The sequence below is a fragment of the Mobula birostris genome, chromosome 11 (assembly GCF_030028105.1).
Source record: "Mobula birostris isolate sMobBir1 chromosome 11, sMobBir1.hap1, whole genome shotgun sequence".
NCBI lineage: Eukaryota > Metazoa > Chordata > Chondrichthyes > Myliobatiformes > Myliobatidae > Mobula > Mobula birostris.
This window is the reverse complement of record NC_092380.1, coordinates 37,219,908-37,237,222: the sequence shown is the minus strand read 5'-3', so window position 1 is coordinate 37,237,222 and position 17,315 is coordinate 37,219,908. Positions and strand designations below refer to the sequence as shown.

At 44.5% G+C, this 17,315-nt stretch overlaps 1 pseudogene; it reads left to right on the top strand.

Moving 5' to 3' along the window:
* Positions 1–11,841, top strand: part of LOC140204659 (uncharacterized) — a 69,113-nt pseudogene extending 57,272 nt beyond the window's left edge.
* Positions 11,842–17,315: the final 5,474 nt, after the last annotated feature.

Here is a 17,315-nt window from a genome sequence, read left to right as displayed (position 1 = left end):
AAAAGCAAATTTAAAAAAAAAAACACCCAAACACGAATCCCTCTTACCTACACAATGTCCACATCCCTCCATCTTCCTTACATCCATGTGCCTCTCTAAACATCTCTTAAAAGCCTCTCATAAACACAAAATAATCTGCAGATGCTGGGGTCAAAGCAACACTCACAACCCGCTGGAGGAACTCAGCAGTTTGGGCAGCATCTGTGGAAAAGATCGGTCGACGTTTCGGGCCAGAACCTGACGAAGGGTTCCAGCCCGAAACGTCGACCGATCTTTTCCATGGATGCTGCCTGACCTGCTGAGTTCTTAAAAGCCTCTAATGTATTTGCCTCTATCACCACACCAAGCAGCACATTCCAGGCATCCACAACTCTGAATAAAAAACTATTCCTCACATACTGTTTGAACCTACCCCCTCTCACCATCAATGCATGCCCTCTGGTATTAGATACTTCAACTCTGGGAAACAAATACTCTCTGTCCACTCTATCTGCTGCTGCTAAGTTAACAAATTTCACAACACATGCCGGTGATAATAAACTTGACTCTGATATTTTTCCCGACTAGTAGCACCACCTCATACCTATATCTCTCCTGCTCTGTCACATCTAATACCATGGAATACTGAGCTGCCAATTCTGCCCTACCTGCGTTCAAGTCTCATTAATGGGTACAATATCATAATTCCATGTGTTGATCCATGCTCTGAACTTATCTGCCTTTTCTACAATACTTCATGCATTGAAATACTTCCATCACTGGGTCACCTACCTGCAGCATGAACACACCTTCATGCTAGGGTAATAGTCCCCCTCCAGTTCAGATGTAAAACATTTCTGTACAGGTCCCACCTTCCCTGGAAGAGAGCCCATTGATCCAAAAATATTATGCCCTCCCTCCTACACCAACTCCTCAGTCATGTATTAAACTGTATAATCTTCCCAGTTCTGGCCTCTCTAGCACGTAGCATGGGCAGCAATCCTGCAATCACTACACTAGAGGTCCTGCCCTTTAGCATCTAATTTATTGAATGCCCTATGCAGAACTTCATCACTCTTTCTAACTACATCATCGATACCGACATGGACCATGGCCATTCTCGTTCTCCCAATTAAGAATGCTGAGGACTCGATACAAGATATCCCAGACACAGGCACATCTGGGAGCCTCACTCACCCACAGAATCTCCTTTCTGTTCTCTAACAAATCCCCTATCACCATAGCCCACCTCTTCTCCCTCACTCCCCTTATTAATCATAGTGCCAGAAACACAGTGTCATCCCCCCCCCCCCCCAACAGTATCCCAAGTGGTTGAGGGGGATTGCCATGGGGGTTTCTGCACTGGTGGTTTAATCCCTTTCACCTTCCTGATTGTCACCCAGTTTCTAGTGTCCTACACCTTGGTTATAACTACCTTTCTATATGCCCTATTTATCAACCCCTGCCTTGCCACATCCCACAAGAGGAGCATTCAGCTATCCTGCCTGGCATCCCTACTGTTCTAACTGATCCAAATACAAACAATAACTAAACTGGGAAAAAGCTACCAACAGCTTTTCACTTTCTGAATGAAGCCTCAAAATCCCCACTGTAACACTGTGCACTCGAAGAATGGCTTTTCTGCATTCCACTGCCTTATTTTAATTTGTTCTTGCCAATCAATCCCAACTGCTGAATGGCCGCTGCTCAAAACACCAAACTGTCGCGAGTTGCTGCCCTATGTACCCAAACAGCGAACCTGAGCGAGCTACGTCTTCTCATGTGTCGGATCTACACGACTGGCTGCTGCTCAAAACACCAAAATTACTAGATACTTACCTCGCCCAAGACTGACGAGCCAAAGCCACTCCAACACTGGCCCACTGATAGCAACGTCCAGAACAAGAGGAATAGCGCAAAGCTGATTTTCTCGAGAACTCAATCTGATAGAAGGATTGTTCTTTTATCCCCATGCAAAACTAAATTATATTTTCATTGACTCTTTATCCGAGATTAATCAGCAACTATATCTTTGTTCCGACTTCTTCATCTTTGGATTTAGATAGGTAGAGCTCGGCAGTGTCTGAGAGATCCATCCACTGCCATTCCCTCCGCCTACGCTACCTATCACGCCCATGGCTGCCCCTCTACCCAGAAACACCCATGTAAGAAAGACTCATCTATCCGCCTCGGTCCCAGCTGCGAGAGGGAAAGGACCGGGCATGTCCCGGGGTACGCGGTCATCAAACGTTAGCCTTATCGTTTTCATGAACATCCTTTGGACCCTTACCAATGCCAGTACTGTACATCCTTTCTTAGATAAGGAGCCCCAAGCTGCTCACAAAGTGCAGTCTGACCAATACCTTATAAAGCTTCGGCATTACATCCTTGTTTTTATATTCTAGTCCCCTCGAAACCTCCGCACTTCAGAATTCGCCATTGGATACACGGCGATCAAATACGCACGCGCAGATGGCACGGCTAGGTCCCGGAAATCGCGCATGCGCTTAGTGCACGGCAGGATCTTGAGGGTCGGCAGCAGGTAGGATCGCGGCTCTGGGCGGGTGTCCACACCGCGACTGCGGGACTATTGTTGCGAGTTCCGGATCACTCTGGCCCTGCACTCCAGGACAACCCTTCCCCACGAGCAAAAGAAAAACAAATCGCGTAAACGGCAACAAAGATTGTGCTTCCTGAATACTTTTCTGTGTATGAGTTTTGAACTGCTGATCGGAGATTGACCATGAAATTTCCCTATCACACTCCATTTTTTTTCGAAATTCCCTATATTTGTTATTTAAATTCGTAATTCAAGTCAGTTAAAATGTTACCCACAATGTAAGCTGAAAGCTGCCCAGGCATGTCTGGGCATGCTTAGTCAGGGCTGATGCTGCGTGGCAGGACATGTTTTAGAAAGGCTATAAAGCATCATAATGTTCTGTGCATTGCGTTTACATTATACTGGTTTGCGATCACGTTGATGCGCCGGCTATACGTGCATAGCATATGCAACACATCAAAGTTGCTGGTGAACGCAGCAGGCCAGGCAGCATCTCTAGGAAGAGGTACAGTCGGCGTTTCGGGCCGAGACCCTTGGTCAGGAAGGGTCCTGACGAGGGGTCTCAGCCCGAAACGTCGACTGTACCTCTTCCTAGAGATGCTGCCTGACCTGCTGCGTTCACCAAACTTTGATGTGTGTTCCTTGAATTTCCAGCATCTGCAGAATTCCTTGTGTTTACGTGCATAGCATATTGCGTGTACTCATTATAATAAAGCAATTGTATTTTCAGGAGTATTTATGATATCAAAAGTCTTGCCAATGTTGCAACAGCCGCGATACTTTGTTATATTTGTGGCAGGTATACGCTTAAAGAGAGAGCATGACTCCTCTTCCTGAGAAAGCCTATGAACTCTATTTCGGGTGTAAAATTTGCGACCAAGACAAAGCCTGGGCTCCTCACATTTGTCCTGCAATATGCCCTGTCGATCTTCGAGCTTGGCTCAGAAGTATTGTCCCGATGAATGGCGAGTACAGAAGGGTCATGTGACAGGCTGCTACTTCTGTCTGACCAGTGTGTCTGGTTTCTCTGCTGAAAACAAGAAATCCATTGAATGGCCCCGTCTCCCTTCAGACTTGTGCTGCATGGCGATAGACTTCCAGTACCAAAGCCAGCAGATACATGGAGTCTAGAGGAAGCAGGCGAAGATGTCGTACGCACCAGCCAGGAATGGAAAACGATACTGAAACAGGTTTTAAATCGTTTATGCCGAGTGAGCCTCATCTGATAACTCAAGCTGAGCTAAATGACCTTGTCAGAGATTTGGGTTTGTCAAAGGCAAAAGTAGAATTACTGGGTTCAAGGATGGAATCTGCTGTCACCAGACACAAATATTCCCGTGAAGAATTTTGATATTTGAGACAGATATGTCGTTATTTTCTGATCCTTAGCTGTCTTAATTGTAAGATTCAATTGCCTTTAAAGTACCAACAAACATACAATTATTGAGCAAACTAAATAAAGATCTGAGAAATGATGCAAAAGGGTAAGTTTGGAATTTGCAAGTTTGTTAAAAAGTTCAAATCTTATAAAACGTATGACTTAAAAAAAAGTGGTTTCCAACAGACCCCCTTTTGATTCTATAAGGACCTGGCAGAAACACTTGAAGTATCTATGTTACCACGTTTAAACATACACAAAAATGTAGATTATGACAATAATGTCCAGTAATTATATTCATGCTTGAAGCCTTCCCACAGTACTTGTCTTAATCTGGAGTCACTTTAGCTCACTTGCAGTGGCTGGCGAGTATCCACTTACTTTCACCTTCTACCTTAACTGCTAAATTAATAATTAACAGTACTAGGTAAGGACCTTTTCACCCAGCTCCCAGGGGTTCCTAATGCAGTTTCTTGACAAGAACCTACTCGTCAGGAATCAAGGTGGGTCCTGCTTCCAATGAACCACTCCAAGAGTAGAACCCCACTGAGAAGCAGGTTTAATTTTCATATCCAATTCCAATTCTTCTGTTGGTTATCAGCTGGAGTCCACTGACCCGTCTGTCCCGATCTTACTCGGACGTCAAAATCCCGCTACACTTCTTTAGCAGATTGTACCAGTTCGCTGTAGCAAACAGCGGTTTCACTCGTTTGCTTTTGTCAGCTTCACCATTTTGGCAATACCTTGTTTCAAACCATCCATAAAAGTTGACATGAGTAGGCTATATATAGCATCTTTGATATTACTTTGTTTATTCCTGGTATTCCTGAGGAACTGAGCCAAACATCCTCTGGAGGCTTTAGTTTGCAAATAACTACTTTCTTTCAATCAGTCTGGTTTGGGGCTTGTCTGTCCAACTGTGTCTTAATTGCTACCTAATCAGCTGGTAAAATTCTGTGTATCCTCTCCTTACTATCATGGCAACTGGTTTATTTGCTGACTTGTTAGCATGATAGCTAAAATTTGAATGCCATCATATGGATGCAATTTGTATATATTCTTGATTTGTTAAAGTTCAACCCAAGTCTTTAAGCTTCTGTTTTTAGGTGTGTAACTTCCCTAGACCATTTGTCATTTTTTTCTGGATCTGGTGGTTGATGACAAACCTCCAGTTTCCTTTCATAGAAACATAGAAACATAGAAAATAGGTGCAGGAGTAGGCCATTTGGCCCTTCGAGCCTGCACCGCTGTTTATTATGATCATGGCTGATCATCCAACTCAGAACCCCGCCCCAGCCTTCCCTCCATACCCCCTGACCCCCGTAGCCACAAGGGCCATATCTAACTCCCTCTTAAATATAGCCAATGAACTGGCCTCAACTGTTTCCTGTGGCAGAGAATTCCACAGATTCACCACTCTCTGTGTGAAGAAGTTTTTCCTAATCTCGGTCCTAAAAGGCTTCCCCTCTATCCTCAAACTGTGGCCCCTCGTTCTGGACTTCCCCAACATCGGAAACAATCTTCCTGCATCTAGCCTGTCCAATCCCTTTAGGATCTTATACGTTTCAATCAGATCCCCCCTCAATCTTCTAAATTCCAACGAGTACAAGCCCAGTTCATCCAGTCTTTCTTCATATGAAAGTCTTGCCATCCCAGGAATCAATCTGGTGAACCTTCTTTGTACTCCCTCTATGGCAAGGATGTCTTTCCTCAGATTAGGGGACCAAAACTGCACACAATACTCCAGGTGTGGTCTCACCAAGGCCTTGTACAATTGCAGTAGTACCTCCCTGCTCCTGTACTCGAATCCTCTCGCTATAAATGCCAGCATACCATTCGCCTTTTTCACTGCCTGCTGTACCTGCATGCCTACTTTCAATGACTGGTGTATAATGACACCCAGGTCTCGTTGCACCTCCCCTTTTCCTAATCGGCCACCATTCAGATAATAATCTGTTTTCCTATTTTTGCCACCAAAGTGGATAACTTCACATTTATCCACATTAAATTGCATCTACCATGAATTTGCCCACTCACCCAACCTATCCAAGTCACCCTGCATCCTCTTAGCATCCTCCTCACAGTTAACACTGCCACCCAGCTTCGTGTCATCCGCAAACTTGGAGATGCTGCATTTGATTCCCTCATCCAAGTCATTAATATATATTGTAAACAACTTCATCATCAGTCTTGTGTGTTTTCGTCCTCTTAAGTTTTACTGGGGCAAGTCTTGCCATGACCGCAAGGCAAATTACTGTCATCATCACTTAAGCCACTATGTCTGTTAAGTATCACTTTGCAGTTCCTTGGAGTTCCCAGGGTGTCGCTGTTTTTGGGGTTGAGAGAGTGTTGGCTGCCTTTCAACATGATTGATATCAATGTAACACCGCCCACTGGGGAGGCGGGGTGTTGGCCGAACCGCACATGAATGCCGCGCGGATTTGTCTTATTTCAGTTTCAAACTCTGAACAAAGCTCTTGACTGTGGACATAGATTGCATGTTGTTGTTTCACCTGCTCCGTGAATGTAGAAATCGTTTTTTTTGCTGATTTATTATATATTTAATACTGCTCTTTTATTATGTTCTGCATTTCCCCCCTTTTACATCCATTTGATTTTCACGTTTTTAAGGACTTGCACGTTCGCAGCTCCATTAAGGTTGCTGGATCTAAACTGTCTTTAGTTCCCGACCACATCTTTTTGATCTTACAACATATTGCTTCAACGTCACTTTTAAGACTCGCTAGACTTAGAGCTTCGATAGCACATTTCTTTGCCAACGGTATCAAGTTTATATGCATTGCTTAAGTAAGCGCCTAAAATTTCAGTTAACTTTTCCCTCGCAGCTGGGAATTCAAGGTCTGTTTCAAAGCTTTAGCCATTGTACTAGTTTCGATCTTAAGGAGTACTCTTCACTTTTAGATGTCAGAAATGTCACAACCCCATTGTGACTATAACATCATATCACAAACCAAACGTTGTCCAATATTTTAAAACTTTCTTTGGCCCCTTGTCTGACAACTCGCAATCCTGTTGTGAATATAATATCAATTTCTGAATTTACGATCATCTGTACCGCCCCCACACAGGTTATCCAACCACGAAAAATTCGCCACAACTTACAGGTTCTACTCATGCTTAGACTCCCTTTACTGAAGAGATTTACTCACGGACTGTTGAGGAACGGAGTAATGTCTTGCCGCCTAGCTGCACAATTAAAATTTCATTTTTTGAATTGAATTGACTTTATTACTTACATCCTTCACATACATGGAGTAAAGATGTTTATGTTACGTCTGATGGCCTGGTGGAAGAAGCTGTCCCGGAGCCTGTTGGCCTTGGCTTTTATGCTACGGTACCATTTTCTGGATGGTAGCAGCTGGAACAGTTTGAGGTTGCGGTGACTCGGGTTCCCAAAGATCCTTCGGGCCTTTTTTACACACCTGTCTTTGTAAATGTCCTGAATCATGGGAAGTTCACATCTACAGATCCGCTGGGATGTCTACACCACTCTCTTCAGAGCCCTGTGATTGAGGGAAGTACAGTTCCCATACCAGGCAGTGATGCAGCCAGTCAGACTGCTCTCGATTTTGCCCCTGTAGAAAGTTCTTAAAGTTTGGGGGCCCATACCAAACATCTTCAACCTTCTGAGGTGAAAGAGGTGCTGTTGTGCTTCTTTCACCACACAGCCGGTATGTATGGACTATGTGAGATCCTTGGTGATGTTTATGCTGTGGAACTTAAAGCTGTTCACCCTTTCAACCCCAGATCCATTGATGTCAATAGGGGTTAGCCCGTCTCCATTCCTCCTGTCGTCCACAACCAGGTTCTTTGTTATTGCGGGAGAGGTTGTTTTCTTGACACCACTGTGTCAGGGTGATGACTTCTTCTCTGTAGGCTGCCTTGCTATTATTTGAGATTAGGCCGATCAATGTAGTATCGTCAGTTTAGTGCATGTTTTTTTTTCTTCAAATAATCGTCCTGTGATTGGGCGCCAAATTGTTTATTTTTTAATCCTTACTGTTCTTACAGAAGTCAAAAATGGCGAGCAGACTGAATTCTAAGATTTCAGTTTATTTTAAAGTAAAACAAACATACAAATACTAAGCAAACTTAATAAAGAGTTAAGAAACGATGCTGAGGGGTACATTAATGGTGAAGACAAAAGAATAAAAAAAAAGAGAAAGATGGTGCCTCTGAAAGATCTATTACTTTTATAGATAAATGTATTTTAGTTATTTAAAGAATAAAAGGGAAGTGAGAGCTGATATTAGACCACTGGAAATGATGCTTGGGGAGGTCGTAATGGAAGACAAAGAAATGGCAGATGAACTTAATGGGCACTTTGCTTCAGTCTACCGAAGTCTACAGTCTACAGCAGAAGTGAGTTCCATTGCTATTACAAAGGAAAAGTGCCAGGCAAACTGAAAGGCCTTAAGATGGATAAGTCACGTGGAGCAGATGAACTAGATCCCAGAGTCCTGAGCGAGGTTGCTGAAGAGATAATGGATGCATTGGTCATGATCTTTCAAGAGTCACTTGATTCTGGCATGGTCCCAGCAGTCTGGAAAATTGCAGATGTCACTCCACTCTTTAAGAAGGGAGGAAGACAAAAGAGAGGAAATTATATGCCAGTTAGCCTAACAGTGGTTGGGAAAATGTTGGAGTTCATTATTAAGGATGAGGTTTCGGAGTGCCTGAGACTAATGATAAAATAAATCAAAGTCAGCATGGTTTCTGTAAAGGGAAAACTTGCCTGAAAAATCTGTTGGAATTGTTCAAAAAAGTAACAAGCAGGATGGACAAAAGAGAGGCGGTGGATGTCACTTACTTAGGTATTCAGAAGGCATTTGATAAGGTGCCTCACATAAGGCTACTTAATGAGATAAAATCCTATGGTGTTACAGGAAAGATACAGACATGGATAGAGGAATGGCTGATGGGCAGGAGGCAGTGGGGATAAAAGGGGCCTTTTCTAGTTGGCTGCCAGTGACAAGTGGTGTTCCTCAGGGTCAGTATTGGGACCACCACTTATCGCATTGTTTGTCAATGATTTAGATAATGGAATTGATGGCTTTGTGGCCACATTTGTAGATGATAGGAAGATAGGTGGTAGGTAGTGCTGAGGAAGCAGTGCAATTGCAGCAGAACACACAAATTGGAAGAATGGGCAGATGGAATACAGTGTTGGGAAAAGTCTGATAATGCATTTTGGTGAAAGGAACAATAGTGCAGAATATCATCGAAATGGTGAGCAGGTTCAAACATCAGAGGTGCAGAGTCCTTGTACAAGACTCCCAGAAAGTTAATTTACAGGTTGAGTCTGTGGTAAAGAAGGCAAGTGCAATGTTGGCATTTATTTCAAGGGGGATAGAATATAAAAGCAAGGAGATAATGCTGAGCCTTTATAAGACAGTAGTAGGCCGCACTTAGAGTGTTGTCAACAGTTTTTGGTCCTATATCAGAAAGGATGTGTTGTCATTACAGAGAGCCCAGAGGAGGTTCACAGGATGATTCTGGGAATGAAGGGGTTAACATATGAGGAGTGTTTGGCAGCTTTGGGTCTGGACTCTCTGGAATTTAGAAGAATGCATGGGGATCTCACTGAAATGTACTGAATGTTGAAAGGAGTAGATAGGGTGGATAGGGAGAGAATCATTCCTCTGGTGGGGGTATCCAGAACTAGAGGGCACAGCCTCAAAATTGAGGTGTGACCTTTTAGAACAGAGGCAAGGAAGAATTTTTTTTTAGCCAGAGGGTAATGAATCTGTGGAATGTTCTGCCACAGACTCCGGTGGAGGCCAAGCCCTTTGGTATATTTGAGGTGGAAGTTGATTGTTTCCTGATCGGTCAGGGCATCAAAGGATATGGGCGAGAAGGCAGGTGTTTGGGGTGGAGTGGGGTACAAGGACAGCCATGATGGAATGGCGGAGTAGGCTCGATGGGCCAAGTGGTCTAAATTCAGCTCCTGTGTCTTATATCAAATACCTTTCTCCCGGGTAACAAGTGACTGTAGCTTTCACATCACAGAAGGGCCACACTCCAAATAGAAATAATACTGCCCTTCTCCCCTTCATGTTCAATCAAATGATTTCACCGCCTGAGGGGGCATCAGAGTAATTAGAAAGTCTCCAGGATCAGCCATGTAATATCATGTGCTCTGTGGGACATGACCAGAACTTGAAATAACACAAGTGGAGAGAGACAAACTGAGGCATATCACAGATTGAAGATGGCCAGGAACGGTCCATTCTAATACAGACAGGAAAACAGAGAACTGGATGGTTTGTCCGGTCCCTGATCTGTACTCAGTTAGAAGATCAGGAGTTGTTCCTCCAACTTGGGTTCAACCTCACTGTAACAGTATGATGTCAGACATCACTATAGAGACTAAATTGATCTCATCTGAAATGCTGTCCTTCACCCATTGATGTCTTTTGTAAATCTTTTTACAGCTTGGAAATGACAAAGAATCTGTGTATAGGAATCTGAAACACAACAACATGTCAGTTCCAGTGTCTCTGTCAGGTATTTAAGGAGTGACCAGATATTTCCTTTGTAACATTGATATATCTGTTGTTGATCTTAGGAGGTGAAGATGTATCTCAGTGAAATCCACTGGAACCGGGGTGCTGAGAACACACCAGCATTTGCTGATCTATTCTGTCTGTGGGAAGCGATTCATTCTGTCATCCAAGCTGATGATACGACAGAAATTTCACTGCAGTGAGAGGCCATTCACTTGCTCTGTGTGTAGGAAGAGATTCACTCACTCAGTCGATCCACAGATACACCAGTGAGTTCACAAGGGAGAGAGACTGTCCAATGTGTGGGAAGAGATTCACTCGGTAATCTGGATCTGCTGACCATTGACTGAGATCACACTGTGGAGAGGTTGCTCATCTGTTCAGACTGTGAGAAGTGATTCACACTGATACTCATCCACAGGCAGATATCGGTGAATACATACAAGAGAGTTCACCAGTTCCTACAGACACAACAGTTGGTTCACAGTGGGGCAATGATGTTCACCTGCTCAGACTGTGGGAAGGGATTCACTCAGTCATCACAACTGAAGGTACATCAGCGAGTTCACACAGGGGAGAGGCCATTCACCTGCTCAGATTGTGGGAAAGGATTCACACACTTATCCAGCCTACTGGCACACCAGCGCGTTCACACAGGGGAGAAACCATTCACCTGCTCAGATTGTGGGAAGGGATTCACTCGATCATCTCTACTGAAGCTGCATCAGCACGTTCACACTGGAGAGAGACCATTCATCTGCTCAGACTGTGGGAAGGGATTCACTCGGTCATCTTACCTACTGACACACCAGTCAGTTCACACCGGAGAGAGGCCATTCACCTGCTCAGACTGTGGGAAGGGATTCATTCAGTCATCTCAACTGAAGGTACATCAGCGAGTTCACATTGGGGAGAAGCCGTTCACCTGCTCAGAATGTGGGAAGGGATTCATTTACCAATCTTACCTGAAACAACATCAGCGAGTTCACACTGGAGAGAGGCCGTTCATCTGTTCTGAATGTGGGAAGGGATTTTCTCAGTCATGCAACCTTTTGACACACTACCGAGTTCACACTGGGGAAAGGCCATTCATCTGCTCTGAATGTGGGAAGGGGTTCAGTCACTCATCCCACCTTCGGAAGCACTGCCGAGTTCACACTGGGGAGAAAGTTTAAGGAAGTTGTATGCTGGATATTTAACCATCACAGTTACCAAATCCAAAGGCAAGTTCACAAGTGACTGTTGGTGTCAAACTCTGCAGTTATTGCTGCTGCGAACCACACCCAGTTCTGCACCCTGGTACTGGGCATGGGAGGAGTTTTTTCTGATGTTCACATTTAATGGGGCTGGAGTTTAATATTCTGGATTTGTGACAAATAAATCAGTTTTATTTTAAACTCTGTCTCAGGTACTCAGTGAACCTACAACATATCCAATATTAGGGAGTCAACTGCCTAGCTGGTCCCTGCCAGTATTTCTGTTCTATGTCAGTCCTTTTAAATCCTTCCCTGTGATTCATCTCTCGCTCTCCCTGTGGTGATGGATTCCAAACAGTCCCATTCTGTAGGTGAAAAGGTTTCCCTTAAATTTCCTGCATGACTTTCTGCAGACTGAAGAAGACAAGCTGACTGCAGTTATATCTGATATGTTCTTTGCCCTTCAGATCTCTGGGCTGAGGATGAATGACATTGTCAGTTACCCACCGTATTCCCTATCCATTTCAATGTAGTGGGTCTGTTATGTACCCCGTAATGGGTTAAAGAACCAGCAGAAATGGAAAACACCTGGAGTCTGGTATTGTTGTGAATAAATGCTATTTTATTAATAACTATGTAATAAAGTAATATGAAAATCAGATAAATCAACCAGGTTAGCAAAGTTCATGCATATATAAGTGTGGAAATATAAAAGCCAAGCTTCTTCAAGCTTAGGAGGTAATTGGATATGTAGCCCCCCGGCCCGCCTCAGGGTCTCTCGGCTCGCTGTCGTCCTCCGCAGTAACATAAAAGACGAAACCCCCTTACAGATACATTCTTACGATGATAGCTAAAGGAAGTCAGTTCAGTTCGTATTACAGGTATTGAGTTGAGTAGTGTTGGAGAGAGAGGTGTGTTGGTTGTCCAAGTACGCCGATGCCGTATCTTCCCGTTGTCCTCCGAAATCCTTTAAAGTCACCGAATGTGACCACATAAAAGGGGACACACTGATAACTTCCCACCAGCCACTCCTTTACACACTGCGAGAGCCACTGATCGATTCTCCCGATCGATCCACAAAACCCACCCTTCTGTGGGCATACAAAGCTCAACCAGTATCCAAATATGTGTGTGTCTGGCTAACAACCAGCTGACCTTGTATTTATCCGAACATGCTGCACACCAGCTGTCCATCACATAACGCCACCCTTGGTCACCATGGTGACCCACAGGCTCTCTCTCTCTCCAAATCAGTTGCACCCTCTCTCTCTTTTTAAAGATACAGTCCATAAGGGATAATTCAGGATACCGTCATAGGTCATTTTCTCTGCTTCCAAGGGCAGTGTCCCACACAGCGGAGTTGTTAGAATACACCACTGTTCTCTAAAGTCTGAAAAGAAAACATGGAACAGTAAATTGGATAGTCAGTGAAACAAGGTGCGAAACCAGAGACAGGCCAGCACAGGGCAGAGTTTCAGTCTCTGGACAGTGGGAAGTGTAAGAGGAAATGACGAGGAGCAGGGAAACAGTGGGGGTGGGGGGAGGGATGGCAACAAATGACAGAGTGGCAGCATTTGAAAGCTGATTGACAGAGAGAAAAAAGTGATTGAATGACTATTGACACACAATACCTGTTGACATTGAGAAGCCTGTTGTGTTAAACTGGCTACTGCGTTCTCATAAAAACATTGACCTGATTGGTGCCATTTGGCAGAGGAAAGGCAATGTTTTAAATGCTTTCAATGGCTCTGTTCTTACCCAGAAATCTAGATAGATATTGCACCAGTCATAGTAAGGAAAACCCTGACCAGTCTTTGGGATGAACCTTGCCCATGTCTCAGGAAAGGATCTTTGGACTCCCCCCATCTCTGAGGCACCCCTACACCCTGTCTCTGTGATTCCCTCTCCGTGTCTCTGGGATGACCCACTACTGTCCACACCCTTGTACCCTCCACACCAACTATCCTCTTAACCCTCTCCCACACTCATCCTTGGGATGACCCTCCCCATCTCTGTGGGTTATCCTTCCACTACTGTACATCCCTGACTCTGAGACGTCCCCTTTCCTCAACACTGCACATCAGTCTTTGGAAGATCACTTTCTCGCCTCCAACACCTGTCAGGGGCACACAATTCCCTCTCCTGAACCTGTGTCTGTGATGACCCAGTCACTACTTCCTTTCCAACCTAGTCAGTGTGTTACCAATTTCATCCAGCTCTATGGGCCCCATTCCACCCAGCCAACACCCCCATCTCCAAATGCACCATTCCCCAAACCCCATCTCCAGGACACAACCTTACCCTACTTCCATATCTCTGGAATGTCTCTGCCAACGCCCTCTCATTCAGTCTCTGGGATGCTCCCTCCTCTATCCATCTGGTGTCAGAGACAAATACTGTCCTCTTCACTGCCCCCCACCTCACTTGGCACGGTATCCTATCCCCTAACCTATCGCTGAGACACTTCCAACACCACTAGCACCCCCCGCCCCATCTCTGTAAAGCTCCCTTTTACACTCCTTAAACCCCTTTCCCCCTCCTGCTACCTGGGATGCCAACTCCACATCCACCTTCCCCTGGGTCCTGCCTGTCTCTATGATGTCCTCCAAGTCTCTGGTATATCCTCACCACACTGTCCTGGGACTTCACTTCCACCCTCCCATTTCTCTGTCCCTCCCTCCTCCCATCTCTGGGTTATCCATTTTCTGGCTCCCCCCCCCAACCCCATCGTCGTTGTGGCTATCCCTGGAGGTCGAGGGAAATGGTCTTCATTCTGAAGAAGTAGCCCACAGAGTGAAGACGCCTGTGCGTGTATTTGTTTAACGTGTACTTGATGTTGCACTCCAAGAAGCACACGATACTTCACAAATCAACCAACTGATTCCAATGGCATGGAAACCACAACGACTGGAGCTGATGGATTTGTTGCAGCCTCCATCCGCCTTCACAGCCGTTGAGCTTGAAGTAACTTGGTTCGCCTGTTCCACCGTTGAGGTCTTGTTTGGATTGTTCTTTGTCAGAGACCTCACCCTCGACCTTACCAGCTTGGGTGACCCTACCAGGACCCTACCACATACTACCTCCACATTGGTATATATATATATATATATACATACACACACACACATACATACATGAGTGCATTCCCCAAATATTGACACTCATTCTTAATCATATTAAACCTGCCACAGATGAACTTGACAACATATACACAGAAACACACACAGACACATGTGTACACTGATGTTCGTGCAACCACGCACAGAATCTCTCTCAAGTCTGAAGGCATTTCTTTGCTCAGGGCCAGGTGACGAAGGAAACTTTTCTGAACACATTTGACAATCTTTATCTCATCCAGCCCAGTTAATTTGAGGGAAGTTATAATCAACAACTATCACAACCTACTTTCCTGGAACTGACTCTTGATAGCTGATTGTTTCCTGCAATTTCAATGCTAATCTATTTCTCCAATGTTGTGAAAGGACCTGCCCTCTGCCATCACCTCAGACAGCATAAGGGAAAAATCTCTTCCTCAAATCCCTCTAAACTACAGATCCCTCTGCTTAAATCTAGGCCCTCAGTCATAGAAACCTCTGTACTAGGTATGTGGTCTACATGGGTTTCAGTAAGGCCTTTGATAGGGCTCAGCATGGTGGGCTGCTGTGGAAAGTCAGATCACATGGGATCCAGGGAGAGGCGGCTAATTGGATGCACAGTTGGCTTGATGGTATGAATCAGAAGATGATGTTGAAACGCTGTTTAGACTCGAGACCCATGACTGATGGTGTTCCCCAGGGGTCAGTGGTAGGCCAATTGCTGGTTGTCTCCTGCATCAATAATTTAGATGAGATTGTACAAGGTTTGTTGGTAAGTTTGCAGCAAGTATGTTGAAACAATTACTTTTGTTTGAAAGGGTGTAAGGATAAACATGACCCCTGCCTTTCCCCGCTCCTCATTCATCCCCACCACCACAACTACCCACTCCATTGGACCTATCCAATCCCTGCTGCAGTGCTCCAGGACTCTAATTTCCGCAGTTTGTGGTTTGCTGCTAATGACTGAACCCAGAGATTTACAGAATGGGTGAAGAGGCTGCCCAGTGACTGTTCCTGTGCTCAAAGCCATTGGGACATCCCATCACTGAGCAGATATTGTCTTCTCATTCTCTTTCGCTCAGTCTGTCACTTAGCAAGTTCATTGCTTACAGGAAATCACAGATCAGAGAAGGTACCCAACAGAGGATTCCCCATTCTGCCTTGATCTGTTGAAGAGGAAAGGCTCCCACTCCCATAGAGTGATGTGGGAATCCTTTATGGAAATGCAGAATGAGTTGGCAAAGTTGGACAAAATTCTGAAAGTTCTGGAATTCAATATGGTAAAAAACCACCCTGAACAGAAAATCACCTTGAAACATGACAGACTTAATAACATCAGTCAGATCTGAGTTAATAGAACATTGAACAGTACAGCACAGTACAGGCCCTTCGGCTTCACAATGTGGTACCGACTTCCGACCTCCGAGATCAATCTAAATGTTCCCTCCCACATTGCCCTTCAAAAGCATTTTTCTAAAAGCATCTGCCTATCTAAGTGTCTTAAATGTCTTTAATATATCAGTCTTGGACTGCACCCCGGCTGTGTATTCCACACATCCATTCCTTTGTGTAACGAGCTTAACTCCGATATTCCCCTCTCCCGCCATACATTTCTCCAATCACCTTAAAATTCTGCCCCCTCCCCCCCTCCATTCATATTACCATTCTGCCCTGGGAAATATCTCTGGCTATCCACTCGATCTATGCCTCTTATCATTTTGTCCACTTCTATCATGTCAGCTCTCATCCTCCTTCACTCCCAAGAGAAAAGCCCTAGCTAGCTCAACCTGTCCTCTAAAACATACTCTCTAATGTAGCCAGGTCCCAGTAATCTCCTCTGCACTCTAATGCTTCCGCATCCTTCCTATAGTATGGTGCTCAGAACTGAACTTAATGCTCCAAACACAGTCCAACTAGGATTTTATAAAACTACATTGTTATGTCACTGCTCTTGAATTCAATTGCTGACTAAATAAAGGCCAACACCCCATGCACTTTCTTAACCACCCTATCAACTTGCGTGGAAACTTCGAGAGATCCATGGATATGGATCCTCATCTATCTCGGTTCCTCCACACTGCTAAAAATCCTGTCATTAATTCTGTATTCTGCCTTCAAATTTGTACTATTTAAGTAAATCACAGCACTTCTTACCATCAGGAAGGAGGTATAGAAGCCTGAAGGCACACACTCAGCGCTTCTTCCCCTCTGCATGGATATTTCTACTTTTTAATTATTCTTTTCCACCACATAGTTTGCTTTAACTATTTAATAGACGCACACGTACTTACTGTAATTCAGTTTTTTTCTCTATATTTATTATTTATCATGCATTTTATTATACTGCTGCAGTAAAGTTAACAAAGTTCACAACATATGCTGGTGATATTAAGCTGATTCTGATTGTCCGAAAGGAGAAGCCTATGTAAACATTGTGATGTGTTTGCACCTCCTGGCCACTTGGGGCGCAGCAGGGGGAGTAATGTTACCATGGCAAAAACCTGTGAAAACATTACACTGTGGTTTACATAGAGGCCCAGTGGCCTCTTACCTCTTCTCACCTGCTGATCACCTTCCCCC